Raw genomic sequence first — 14,555 nt, forward strand, 5'->3', positions numbered from 1 at the left:
AGTCCTGATCCGTAATTTGTATCTCCTAAATGCAACCTGACTTCCTTCTTCTTTAAGATGAAAACATAATATTAATAATGCCTTGGCTTGATTCCAATTAAGAAAAGTGATTGGGTCAGACTGTCACCTTGCATGGACGGTGCGCTTCTTATCATGGTACCTGAGGCCGTACTGCGTAAAGTGCTGCCTTGAAACCTCTTGCCACAGGCATCACGGCTAAGAACTTGTCTATCTGTCCCTTAGATGCAGGCTGCATAATAAAGTCTAATTTGGCCCACAAAGTATGACTTTCTGATTGGTCAAAATTTTACAATATATTTAGAACAGTTACATATGCACAAAATATTGATAATTGATAATATATTATGTATGCAAAATTAAATATACCTTTCTTAAAATTTGGGATCATATTTGATAAAAGTCTAAAGTCTCCTAATAATGGAATTGGAAGTAGATAGCAACTTAAAATATCACCTAAACTGTACATTTTTAAAAAAAAAAAATTGAGATAGATATAATTCAGTTTGAAGGGAACCCATCAACTCTCCGACATGTCTGTGTTAAGCCTCATTCAGACTTTTGCTTTTCATATGTGTTTAATCCGTGCTTTTCACAAAGCGAGCACGCACCTAATATGGTCTATGGTCATATTCACATACATTTTTTTTTTTGACACATCAAAATTACTCATCCAAATAAACAGCTCCATCAAAATTGATAACATTTGGATGCCATCCATGTGCCATCTGGTTGCTGTTTGTTTAACTCCTTTACTCCCCGGCGATTTTCCATTTTTCGTTTTCTGCTCCCCTTATTTCAAGAGCAGTAACTTTTTTATCTTTTCGTCAGTCTTGACAAGTATTAATGTTTAAGGCTATGTGCGCACTAGAAATGTGAAGTTTCTCAAGAAAATTTCTTGAGAAACTTCTGCCAGTGAAAGATTTCCGGACCTGCGGAAAAAATCCGCATGCGGTTTTGCCGCGGATTTGCCGCGGATTTACCGCGGATTTACCGCGGATTTACCGCAGGTTTGTCCCTGCAATAAATAATAAAGATAATCGATAGACAGATAATGGATAGAGGGAAAGATGGATAGATGAATAGATGAATAGATAGATAGAGGGATAGATAGATAGATGAATAGATGAATAGATAGAGGGATAGATAGATAGATGAATAGATGAATAGATAGATAGATAGATAGAGGGATAGATAGATAGATAGATAGATAGATAGATAGAGGGATAGATAGAGGGATAGATAGAGGGATAGATAGAGGGATAGATAGAGGGATAGATAGATAGATAGATAGATAGATAGATAGAGGGATAGATAGATAGATAGATAGATAGATAGAGAGATAGAGGGATAGATAGAGAGATAGAGGGATAGATAGATAGAGGGATAGATAGATAGATGAGAAAAACCTATATAATGTTCCACCTCCCTGCATTTTCTAAGCTGGCACCCTTTAGTGACTTTCATGTGGCACTAAAGGGTGCTTAGCCTTGTATTTAGCCATAAAATAAATAAATAATTTAAAAAAAACGACGTGAGGTCCCCCCATTTTTTGTAGCCAGCTAGGGTAAAGCAGACGGCTGCAGCCTGCAGACCACCGCTGGCAGCTTCACCTTGGCTGATAATCCAAAACAGTGGGCACCCCACGCTGTTATTTTAAATTATATAAATAATTTAAAACAAAAAACGTGCGGTCCCCCCATATTGGATCACCAGCCAAGGTGACAGCTGGGGTCTGATATTCTCAGACTAGGGAGGTCCACTGTTATTGGACACTCCCCAGCCTAAAAATAGCAGGCCGCAGCCGCCCCAGAAGTGGCGCATCCATTAGACGTGCCAATCCTGGCGCTTTGCCCCAGCTCATCCCGCGCCCTGGTGCGTTGGCAAACGGGGTAATATATGGGGTTGATGCCAGATGTGTAATGTCACCTGGCATCAAGCCCTGGGGTTGGTGAGGTCAGGCGTCTATCAGATACCCGACATCACCAACCCAGTCAGTAATAATTAAAAAATAGACAACAAAAAATGTTTTATTTGAAAAAACACTCCCCAAAACATTCCCTCTTTAACCAATTTATTGAAAAGAGCACAATCAATTCCACGTCTGGCGTAATCCAATAAGGGGGGGGGCACGGCGATCCATACCATAGTCACTGTCCCAGTCAATGAAGAACAGAATGTTCCCCATTGGCTGGGAGAGCAATGCAGTGACCTGAGCTAACATCAATAGGTCAGCTCAGGTCACTGCAGGGGATGACGAGCGCTGCCATCAGGAGCATAGATGAGATCATTACCTTCTGTGATCATCTCCTGTACTGCTGACGTCAGCGCTGTCACTGACTTCTATGCCCGCCGCGTTCTCAGAAGAAATCGCGAGAGCCCGTGACGTCACTGCTAGTGACAGTCTCGGGCCGCTCGCGAGACGGGCATAGAGAGCAGTGACAGCGCTGACGTCAGGAGGCAGGAGATCCTCACAGCAGGTAATGATCTCATCTCACCTGACAGCAGCGATCGTCATCCCCGCGGCTCTCAGCACTGCAGGGTGTCAGTGTCTGCCTGCGCTGCCGCGTGACAGGCTGCTGACACTGCGGGCAGACACTGACACTGCAGTGCAGGCAGCCGCGAGGCCGGAGCAGGACACAGACTGCACGGGCACCTGGAGGTCGCACGGAAGTGCTTCTGTGTGGCGTCCAGGGAGTGCGACGTCTGTGTTTACTCTGCTCCGCTTCCTCTTCCTGGCATAATGACATCGCTTCCTGGAAAACCGCAGGCAGCGATGAGCATTCCCGCAGGTAATTCGCGGCTATTCTGGTGGTATACCGCACATCATTGCTACCTGCGGAATACCCCCGGAATACCGCAGGTACCTGCGGAAATTAATGGACATGCACATTTTCTCAAGAAAGTTTCTCGAGAAAATTTTCTCAAGAAATTTTCTTGAGAAAAATCCGCACAGTGCGCACAACTATTTTTTTTTCTCATTGAATTTCATGGGAAATGTCTGCACAAAGATTGCAGACATTTCTCAAGAAATTTCCGGGGCAAATCCGCAGGTAAATCCGCAGGTAAAAAGCTCTAGTGCGCACATAGCCTTAATGTTTTGTTTAAATATTATATTTGTTTTTAACTGAGCAAAAGACTTTTAAAAGTTTGACATTTTCCACTCTTAAACACTAGGGGGAGCAACTACTAAAATTCTACTGTAGGACTAGCTCACATTACAACTGCAGTAAAAATGGATGGAATCTGCTCTCATGTGTGTGATGTCATGCCTGCCCTTCCCGTTCGGAGTGTTTCCAAAAGGATAAGGGAAGAAAAAGTTTAGCATCACAGTGCGGAGCCATTTTGTTGGGACCTGCAAAGTGATCCTGATATGTCTAAAGTGTCACCAAGGATGGCCGGCATGGTGCTCCACTGTATACTATGCCCCACTGTATACTATGCCCCATATACTGTGCCCCCATATTTATGTGCCCTCATATACTGTGCTCCAATATTCTTGTTCCACCATATACTGTGCCCAGATATTCTTGTGACCCCATATACTGTGCCCCAATATTCTTGTGCCCCTATATACTGTGAACCAATATTCTTGTGCCCCCATATACTGTGCCCAGATATTCCTATAACCCCATATACTGTGCTCCAATATTCTTGCGGACCCATATACCATGCCCCAATATTCCTGTGACCTCATATACTGTGCCCCACTGTATTCCGTGCCCCATATACTCTGCCCCCATATACTATACTGTGCTCTGAGCGCTGAGAGGAGAAACTGAAGAGACACCAGGCTGGCAAGAGTAGCTGTCAGACAGGATCGGAAGTCCGAGATGACATGTGGCGAGGAGGGGTGATCTGCAGCCTATGCCTGGAGCCTGGCACTGCACTACAGATGTCACGCCATGATCACCACTCGCAGCCACATACACTCACCTTAGACCTTCGCACTTGGCAGCCTCTCCTGTCAGCCTGGTGTCTGTTCCTCCCGTCAGTTATCACAGCACAGAGCAGTGAAGAGCTGCTTGGAGTGGAGGCCCGAGGTGAGCACACGCGGGGAGGGGGGGTGAGCAGTGGAGTGGGGAGAAGGGCGTGTGGTGGGGGGAGTGGAGTGGCGGGGGGAGCAGAACACTAGGATCATCTAAAGTGCAATCACCGCTGCCCGGCACTGTGACGCCCTGGACAAGCCAGCGGTCACAGGTCATCACACCACCACACCCTACACCCCAGTTAGGAACACCCAAGCTACCAAAATCCTTGTTGCCTTCCTCCAGGGGCTGGTGTTCACACCAGGGGGTGGGCCAGGCGGTTGGCTCCGCCCACCGAGGAGTACACAGCCCTGGAGGCGGGAGGAACCAGGCAGATAGAGTTTGGAGGAAGAAGTGGAAAGATGAGTGTTAGAGTTTAGCTCAGGCAGAGCTTGAGTGAATTCAGTTAGGGAAGTGAAGGAGTAAACAGTAGAGTCGAGTGAGGAAAGTGAAGTGAAGTGGAAGGAAGGAGTAGTGAAGCTAAAGAGAGAAGCTGAAGTGACAGTAGTAAAGCCTGTAGTTGGTCCGGCTGTGTGCCCGGACAGTGACAGCAAGGTCAGCAGACAGCGGTGATAGTCCGCAGGGGTGACTGCTCGGAGGTTGCTGGAAGGACCGCGGACGGGTAGTGGCCCGGCGGTCTGGAGCAGTATACGAAGAACAGTCAGCCCCAGGGCAGGGGCCTTTCGGATCCCGGCAAGGCTAGGAGTCGCCATAATTTGCCAAATCCGTCAGTGAAGGGGACGTCTGTCCTGTCTCCAAACAACCAAGCCCCGATTGAAGGCAACAGTCCGACCGTTACAGAGAGACACCGCCACCGCCAGGGCACCAGTTTCTCAGGGCCAGCGCCTGCGGGCAAAGTAGGGCTCCTCCGGCCCATATCCAAGCCGGGGAGCGGGTTACCGGTGGGAACCCATCGCAACCATCATCAACTTAGGTGCAGGACAGAGGGACCGTCACCGTCACCTACTGGGGAAAGCAAGTGCAGCCGTCCGTGGGAACCGTCTTTCCAGCCGTGTGTTTTACCGAAAACTGTGTCAACGTCTCAGGCTGAGTGTGTACCACAGTGCCGCAAGGCACAGCGCTGTCCCCGCGTCCCTACACCCCACCAAGCCCTGCATCACCCACCTAATCACTGGGCCCCGGGATCACCAACCCCTACCCACGGAGGGGCAACACAACAACTGGCTGCTCCATACCATCCTTCCCGGGATCCCCATACAGAGCAGCGGTGGTGTCAACAAATCACCACAACCGTGGGTGGCGTCACGGACAATAACCAATCCCCACACCCAAAATCCCCTTTCACTCACGGGCGAGGAGCGCCGCTAGAGTCCCCGGGATCCGGCCCATCGCTCGAGCCACCGAGCAGCAGCAGGCCGCAGCAGCCGCGGCAGCCGGACCCGAGCAGCAGTGGGAGAGCGCGGCGTCCCCTCCTCCGCCCGCGACAGCACCAGTACTCATACCAGTGGGTGACAGAGGGAAAATGCAGCACACGTCATATGCTGTGGGCTCCATAAAGATGGCCGCAGTCTCCTCCCAGAGCTGTAATCTGGACAGCCTAGGGGGCGTGTCCATTTCACAGCAGAAAGCTCTCAGTGTTAGAGGGTCAGAGTCTGACTATCAGACCCAGTGCACAGAGAGCTGCCATATTAGAGGTGAGTAACTGTTGTTACCCCAAGATGGCAGCCCCTGTGCTTTCAGTGAAAATAGAATTAAATAATAACTAAATAAACAGTGAATTTATTTTGAATTAAAAATAATTGATTTCATAATCACTATTATTAATACAAAAATTTAAAAATGCATCACCTTCCCTTTAATTAGAATATTACTGGATATTTGTATTTTACACTAAATATCAATATGTCTTTTATTCAAATACTAAATTGTTTACTTCCTTTTTTAATCTTTCTGGAAATGTATGAATCAATTGATAATGTCTTTCCTTTATATAAGTTTCAGTCTATAGAATTATCTGTGTTTGTGATTTTAATGTCGGCAAAATGGATAATTTTTTTTCAGTTTCCTGTTTTTTCAATCAAGTTTCCATACGTGTATTTGTTTTTAACATCAATGTCTCATCGGCTTTTTACATGAAAAAAACAAAACAAAAACAATTAGGACCAAGATACTTTTAAATGGTTGAAAGAGTTTGATCACTTTCTAGTTAATATAAATAGATCTGTGTTTTACCGTGTTTCCTCAAATATAAGACCTCCCCCGATAATAAGACCTAGTAGGAGTTTTAAGGGATGCTTAAATATAAAACCTCCCCCGATAATAAGACCTAGTAGGAGTTTTCAGGGATGCCTAAATATGACATCCCCCGAAAATAAGCCCTAGCCGCGGTCCAATAATGAAGTGTCCATGCAGCGGTAAAAAAGTTAAAGAATCCTGCAGGACACTTCATTATAGACAGCAGACACTCCCTAAAGAAAGAAGAAAGAAGAGAGAAGACCCCCCCCGATCATACTCACCAGACGCCGACCGGGTGGATGTGAGCGCATCAAGAACCTGCGGCGGAACATACACATCAGATCACATATACTCACCCACACACACAGACACTACAGATCACATACACACACTCACCACATCCAGCGATATTGCTTGCTTCTCAGCGCGCGTAAGGACCTGCGACGCTGTGCACTATGCAGTGAGCTACCAGGACCTGCATCACATGGCCGGAAGCACGTGGTATCTCCGGATGTTATGAGTGTGTGTGCGCGATTGTACAAGTATGTGCGATTTCGTGAGTGTGTGTGTGTGCGATCGGATGTGTGAATGTGTGTGAGTGTATGCTGTCTTATGTGTGTGTGTTATCTGATGTGTGAGTCTCGGCCGAACGCAGGGGAGGACTGCGTGCAGCACAGCTGCCTGCAGCGCCCACCAGAGATCACAGGGAGGAATAATGTGAAATCTGAGGTGTGTGTGTGATCTGATGTATGTGTGTCAGTCAGATGCAGGGGAGGACAGTGTGCTGCACAGAGATCACAGGGAGGAATGATATAGAATCTGATGTGTGTATCTGTGTGTCTATATTAGTGTATGCTATCTGATGTGTGAGTGTGACGTGATCTGAAGTATGTGTGTCAGCCAAACGCAGGGGAGGCGTGCAGCATACCTACTGGGAGATCACAGGTAGATCTGGGAGCCATACAGACTCTTGGGTCTGGTAAGTATGACGATCCTGGGAAGGGGGGGTACTTTTTGTGGGGGATAAACTTACCCTCAACCATGTCTCCTCGAGAATAAGACACCCCTTGAACATAAGACACAGTGCTTTTTTCGGGGCAAAACAAAAATATAAGACAGTGTCTCATTTTCGGGGAAACAGGATAGATGGTTCCATTTTCCAGGTCATTATGTTTTCTTTTTCATTAATTAGAGATGAGCGGATCAAGTCACAGAAATCCAGTCCAGCGTTCAGGTGAGTGGTAAATGGCAACTAGACTGGAGTCCTGAAAATCTCTTACTTTCATCCCTGGCACGACTTTTATTACCCAAGGCTGGAGCGACGTCATCTGTGCATCACATTGTAAAGATGTGTTTTCTTGTGCAATAAATAAAGGTGTGTTTTATACATTACATTATTGGTGTGCCCCTGCTTGTATGTGCGGAACCTTTCCTCTTTCTTTTTTCACATTGTAAAGATGACGTTGCACCAGCCCTGACAAATCAAAGGCCAAAGACACTGGAATGTAAGAGATTCACGGGGCTACCATCTAGTGGCCAGGTACCACTGACCTGGATGTTGGTCCGGAGGCCCACTATTCGATCCGCTCCTCTCTATACATTATACCATGCCCTCTTGAACAGTCAACCTTTATCCCTGCCAACAAGAGCTTACAAATAAGATGAGCGGATTTGATATTTAAATTTGTGGGCTTTGTCAAATTTTGCCCCATAAATTGATTTGTAGCAAATAAATTTCAATGAATATCAATTCTAGAAAACTTGTAATTGTTTGAAAAATACATGTAGGGAAGGAGCGAGAGATAACTCTTCTTCCTATAAGAGCTTACACTCTACAGTAGAGAGAGAACTCCACTAGCCATAAGAGCTTGCACTCTATAGGAGAGGAGGACCCCACTGACCATAAGAGCCTACTCTCTACAGGAGAGAGAGGACCCTGATGACCAGAAGAGCTTACACTCTATAAGAGAGAGAGAGAGGACCACATCAACCATAAGAGCTTACACTCTACAGGAAAGAGAGAGAGGACTCCACTGACCATAAGAGCTTACACTCTATAGGAGAGTGAAGACTCTGCTGACTACAAGAGCTCACACTCTACAAAAAAGAGAGGACCATGATGATCATATGCCACCCCAGCAGTGGATCGAACTGCTCAGATCCGGGGGTACTGTTCGTTCATGGCTCAAGGGTCTCCGGACCCGGGGGCTTAGGGGCCACACTCAAATGTAAAGGGGATATATATAGGGGGATGATAGTTCGTGACGCTACCTGTGGTGTGTGGTAATTGGGAGTACCGCAGCTGCCATTGTTGGGAGTACCTGGGGTGATAGATTAGGGCAGCAAGGTGTTATTACCCTCCACGGGTAGGGGTAGGCCCCGAGGCTCTGGATAGTGCTACTGGGTGCCGTGACGGGAAGATCACTCATGTACCCACTCAGCAAATAAGCAGATGCTGATAACCAGGTAAACCAAGTTTCTAGGTGCTGCTGCCTCTCTCGGGGAGATCGTCCGGGTCCCGTCCCCTGCAGTGCTGCCTGGTGATCTGTGACCTGCCTCCTGGCACAAAGTTGAGATTTACTGAAGTGGCCCGGTACTTTGGAACTTGCTGGGCCCCGCTCCCCACTGTGGATAAGTGTGGGAGCCTGCTCTCAGGGCTCAGACTTAGGATATTGTGGGCTGCGTATGTGGGAGGCACTATCCCCTTTGTTGCGCTAGTGGCCCGATTCTGGAGCTAGTGGTAACAGTCCATGAAGGTGCCGCTCTCCACAGGTTAATTGCCTGGTTGCCTGAAGCTTCTCCCCGACCTAGGGTCCGTGTACCCCACCGTGCCTTCGGTCCCGGAACGGAGATAAGACCAAGCTGCTGACCGTCCTCTGAACAGGTCTTATGCACCTCGCCTCAATCCCCTGCGACTGGGGGTCTGACTCCTCTAGGCCCAGACACCGCCTGCAACCTAGACAGCTACTCTTGGGAGCCACTGCTCCCTCCTTCCCCCACTTCACTCCTTACTTCACCGACTTCACTGACACTCTCCTGACCCTCCCTTCCTGACCCCTAGGTGGGCGACCCTATTCTGCTCATGCCACCCACTGGTGTGTCTGGTGGGTGTGGTGCAGGGTGTTTATAGGATTTGATTTGCTGTTGAAGGCAGCACTGCAAGATGGGGACCCAGAATCATGAGGGATTTGAATACTGCATTAAGGGAAAAGAGCGTGCAGTAACCCTGTGATGACCTGATAGTCCAGGGGCGTCACAATAATAAAAGCTTGCACTTTAAAGAATTGGAACACAGGCTCAGATACAAAGGACCAGGTCAGGATTACAGGAATCTGACAACTAGTAGCTTGCACCCAGACTGAATATATATGTTACTCACTCACCTGCCAATAGGATAGGGTGCCTGAAGTACTTAGTGTCCTCCAGCTATTGTATGGGGACACTCACAGAATTTACACACTGCCCCTTTAAGGGGCAAGGAATACACATACCTGAACCATTAGTATGCTCCTAGGAGACCTGCATGGCATGCTCGGGACCTGGAAGCAGAGAGACACTGTGCAACAGGGGAGGTGAGAATGTCAGCGTTTTTGCCAGGTGAAGTGCAGGGAAAATGATTGTTGCCTTCAGCATGAAAGATCAAGTGATCATGATTCATGACCAGTTAAAAGAGGAAAAAGGAATATCACTTTCATTGTCAGTGATTTCAAGAACTCTCTACAATATATAACACCCCATTGTGGTCCCGTGATGTCTACTGTTACCAGTTAAAATTGTGATAAAGGGTGAAAACATGAGATTCTACACCCAGACTAGAGAGAGACTAGAACAATTCTTACACCCCATGTATATGGAAGTCAAATCAGACTTACGTCAAAATATTACTACATATTGGACAGAAATTCTAAAAATAAACCTTCAAAGAGTCAGGTTTTTCTCTATAAATAATAACTTAATGAGAAACCTATAAGTGGAATTCCCACTAACTACTCCTGCACTGCTTTGCTCCATCTATTAACTATGGGACTGCTGAAGATAGAAAATAGTGTCCATAGATAATGAATGGAGCAGTGACTTGCACGTACATTCCTTACTGCATTTAAATGGGCACTTTAGAGCTCCATTCTCAGGATTGGTGAAGATCTTAATGATAGGACCCCGAGTGATTCGTAAGTTATAATCTATGTTAAAGAATTTGCTAATTTGAGATCAACTTGGATTTTGAGTTTTACTAAGTAAATTAATACATAGACTTGCCTATCTTCTTACATATTTGATATTGTAGCAATATATTGATATAAGTTATGTTTGTGTATGTTTGCCCTAGGGACATTTATTCAAAAGAAGAATAAATGATTTACTGTGAATGTAATGATACATCATTTTTACAAAAGAAATGCAATAAGAAAAGAAAAGCAGCAGTAGAAGAGTTAAAAGCATTTTCAATTGTCCTCCATTATTCTCCAGGCTTTCTGATAAGAAACTCACAAAATACATTTCCAGCAAATAGCCTTTTGGAATCTCTATTCAGTTTGTGTTACTATAAGAGGTTCGGCAGGCTTTTTCCACCAAAGCCTTGATTGTGGCTTGAAGCGTGCAGACCGATCTTTACAGCAGCAAAAGTCACTTTCGGCCCTTTTGTTAAAAGGTACCCAACTGTAAAATGGGTGAAAAACAACAAAAGAGCGATGGGTCTACAGAGCAGAAAAGAGACAGAACAATTTTCCCATAGTCTCTATAGTCCATTGTCCTGGACAGGTTTAAAACAAATGATTGCATTAAGGTCAAAAAGATGTGACAAGCGCCCCGCCACCGAAAAATAATTACATTTATCAATTCGACAAACCCGTTTTACATAAGAGAGAAATGTATCATCTTGCCGGCGTACTCTGGGTAATAAGACAAAGGTATTGAAGTTTGCAGAAAGTTCTTGCATTGACGACTCCAAAGGGGGAAGGTGAATAAAATGATTAGACACGGTATAAGAATAATGTCCGAACGTTACGATTTACACCGTACCGGCAAAAGGACATTGTTTTAACCACTAACTGGATTTGTAGTTCAGATTTACAAAGCTATTCATTTCACTTAGCTTTTTTTTTAGTATTTTCTTTGGTATATTTAAAAATATGAGACCAAGAACGAACACAAGGTCGAATTTTCCAAAAACTTCAAAGTTGACTCGAAGCCAAGAAGGCTACAAGATTACTTTCTATATTTTTTATTTTAAATACGGAATTGTGATTTTATGAAAACAAAGGTTTTCCAAAAATGTGTTTTAGAGCTGAGGAATGAGACAAAACTTTGAATATTTGCATCTGTATTTTTGGAAGGCTTAATTATTAGGGATGATCGAATACCTCAAATATTCGGCTTCATAAATATTTGCCGAATAGGTCGCCGCTATTCAACTATTCGCAAATATTCGATGTACAATGTAAGTCTATGGGAAACCCGAATAACAACTATTCGGATCTATTTGGGCTTCCCATAGACTTACATTGCGCATGGAATATTCAAATAGCGGCAACCTATTCGTCGGATATTCACGAAGCCAAATATTTGAGGTATTCGATCATCCCTATTAATTATATGTAGTTTTGTATATTTATTCTAAAGAGATGGTTTGCTTATCAAATCTTTAACTAGGAAGCAAATATTTAAAATAATGAATATTGGGCCATTTACATTCGTTCCTGGCCAGACACAATTTTTCTTTTTCCTCCATACATTTTAAGAGCTTTTCAAAAAAATCCTATTTAGATGCACAATAATTTTTCTTTCATTTTCCAAATCTATGGGGCTTCATTTTTATGTTATTGTCATTTTTATTTTTTTTTTTTACTATTTTTTTTACTGATTTTGATCGGTGAAAATAAACCAATCAAAATAAATAAGTGCCTGTTTTTCCATTTTTTATAACCACACAGGACCATTGAAATACATTTAAATATTTGAAACAAATACTTTTACATATTGGTAACTTTTGTTTTTATGAGGATGAGACTAGTAACATAAATTTGGATTGACAGAAGCATTATTTCTTTTATTTATTTTTATATGCTATTTTTAAATTATTATCATTATGAATAATAATAATAATAATAATAATAATATTTATAGAGCACCATTGATTCCATGGTGCTGTACATGAGAAGAGGTTACCGTATTTTTCGGACTATAAGACGCACCTGACTATAAGACGCACCCTGGTTTTAGAGGAGGAAAATGGGAAAATAAAACTTTAAGCAAAAAATGTGGTCATGACACACTGTTACGGGGCGAGGATCTGCTGCTGACACTGTTATGGGGGTAATGTCCCCAAATTCTCTACTAAGGTACCCCATCCTGGTAATGATCCTCCTGCCTTGTATATGATCCTGCTATAAACCCCCATCCATCCTGTTCACATACCCCCCCATCCAGCCTGTTCACATACCCCCCCCATCCAGCCTGTTCACATACCCCCCCCCATCCAGCCTGTTCACACCCCCCCCCAGCCAGCCTGTTCACACCCCCCCCCCAGCCAGCCTGTTCATACCCCCCCATCCAGCCTGTTCACATACCCCCCCCCGTCCAGCCTGTTCACATACACCCCCCCCGTCCAGCCTGTTCACATACCCCCCCCATCCAGCCTGTTCACATACCCCCCCCATCCAGCCTGTTCACATACCCCCCCATCCAGCCTGTTCACATACCCCCCCCCATCCAGCCTATTCACATACCCCCCCCATCCAGCCTATTCACATACCCCCCATCCAGCCTATTCACATACCCCCCCATCCAGCCTGTTCACATACCCCCCCCATCCAGCCTGTTCACATACCCCCCCCATCCAGCCTGTTCACATACCCCCCCCATCCAGCCTGTTCACATACCCCCCCATCCAGCCTGTTCACATGCCCCCCCCATCCAGCCTGTTCACATACCCCCCATCCAGCCTGTTCACATACCCCCCCATCCAGCCCACATACCCCCCCCCCCCCATCCAGCCTGTTCACATACCCCCCCCCATCCAGCCTGTTCACATGCCCCCCCCCATCCAGCCTGTTCACATGCCCCCCCCATCCAGCCTGTTCACATACCCCCCCATCCAGCCTGTTCACATACCCCCCCCATCCAGCCTGTTCACATACCCCCCCATCCAGCCTGTTCACATACCCCCCCCATCCAGCCTATTCACATACCCCCCCATCCAGCCTGTTCACATACCCCCCCCATCCAGCCTATTCACATACCCCCCCCCCCATCCAGCCTGTTCACATACCCCCCCCATCCAGCCTGTTCACATACCCCCCCCCCCATCCAGCCTGTTCACATACCCCCCCATCCTGCCTGCTCATATACGGTACTCCCATCCTGCTATATGCCCCCATCGTGCTCATATACCATCCTGGTATATGGCCTGTATCCTATAGCACAGAGAAAAAAATAAACGTTTATACTCACCTTTTCCTCACTCCCTGCAGCACCGATCACATCTTCCTCTCTGGCACGCTGATCTGTGTGTGTGTGGAGCCGTTCCCCTGCAACATCGCGATGTCTTCCTGTCTGTGCCGATCAGCTGACCGGCACAGACAGGAAAACATCGCGTGCTGCAGGGGGCCGGCTCCACACACGGGGACGGGTGAGTGCACTGATTCACTGCACCCCGCGCTGGTAATGACGCGCGGGGAGCAGTGAATACAGCCGCAAATGATCACTCCAGGCTGTAATTGCCAGGGGTGATCATGTCGGCTCTTTACTATGTGCGCGTCCCCGCTCATCCTTCCGCCCACCTGTCATCGCCGGCTTCAGCGCTGAGAGATGGGCGGGAGGATGGGCGTGCATATGTAATGAGCGGGCCCACGTGGTTACGGCAGGCGCTGCTGCTGCCTGCTCGTGCCCCCGATGACCTGCAGCACCCTCATTCCCAGCCGCAGCCCTATAGTCAGACCATAAGACGCACCCCCAACTTTCCCCCAACATTTGGGGGAAAAAAAAGTGCGTCTTATGGTCCGAAAAATACGGTACATACAAAATACATATACAAGTTAGAATAGATTGATTGGTACAGAGGGAAGAGGACCCTGCCCTTACAGGCTTACATTCTATAGGATATTGGGGAGGAAACAGTAGGTGTGGTGGTTGTTAGGCGGCAGCTACGGCAGTGGTGAGGCAACAGCCTCATATAAGGTAATAAACTGTCGGTGCCTTTTCTATCAGGTTGCCGGCTGTGTCTAATAGCCAGATTCCCGGATCCGCACAGTGTGTAGCTACGTCCCTATACAGGGATGTTTTAGATTGTCACTGCAGAGTAGGAGCAGACACATA

The sequence above is a fragment of the Anomaloglossus baeobatrachus genome, chromosome 10 (assembly GCF_048569485.1).
Source record: "Anomaloglossus baeobatrachus isolate aAnoBae1 chromosome 10, aAnoBae1.hap1, whole genome shotgun sequence".
NCBI classification, from domain to species: Eukaryota; Metazoa; Chordata; class Amphibia; order Anura; family Aromobatidae; genus Anomaloglossus; species Anomaloglossus baeobatrachus.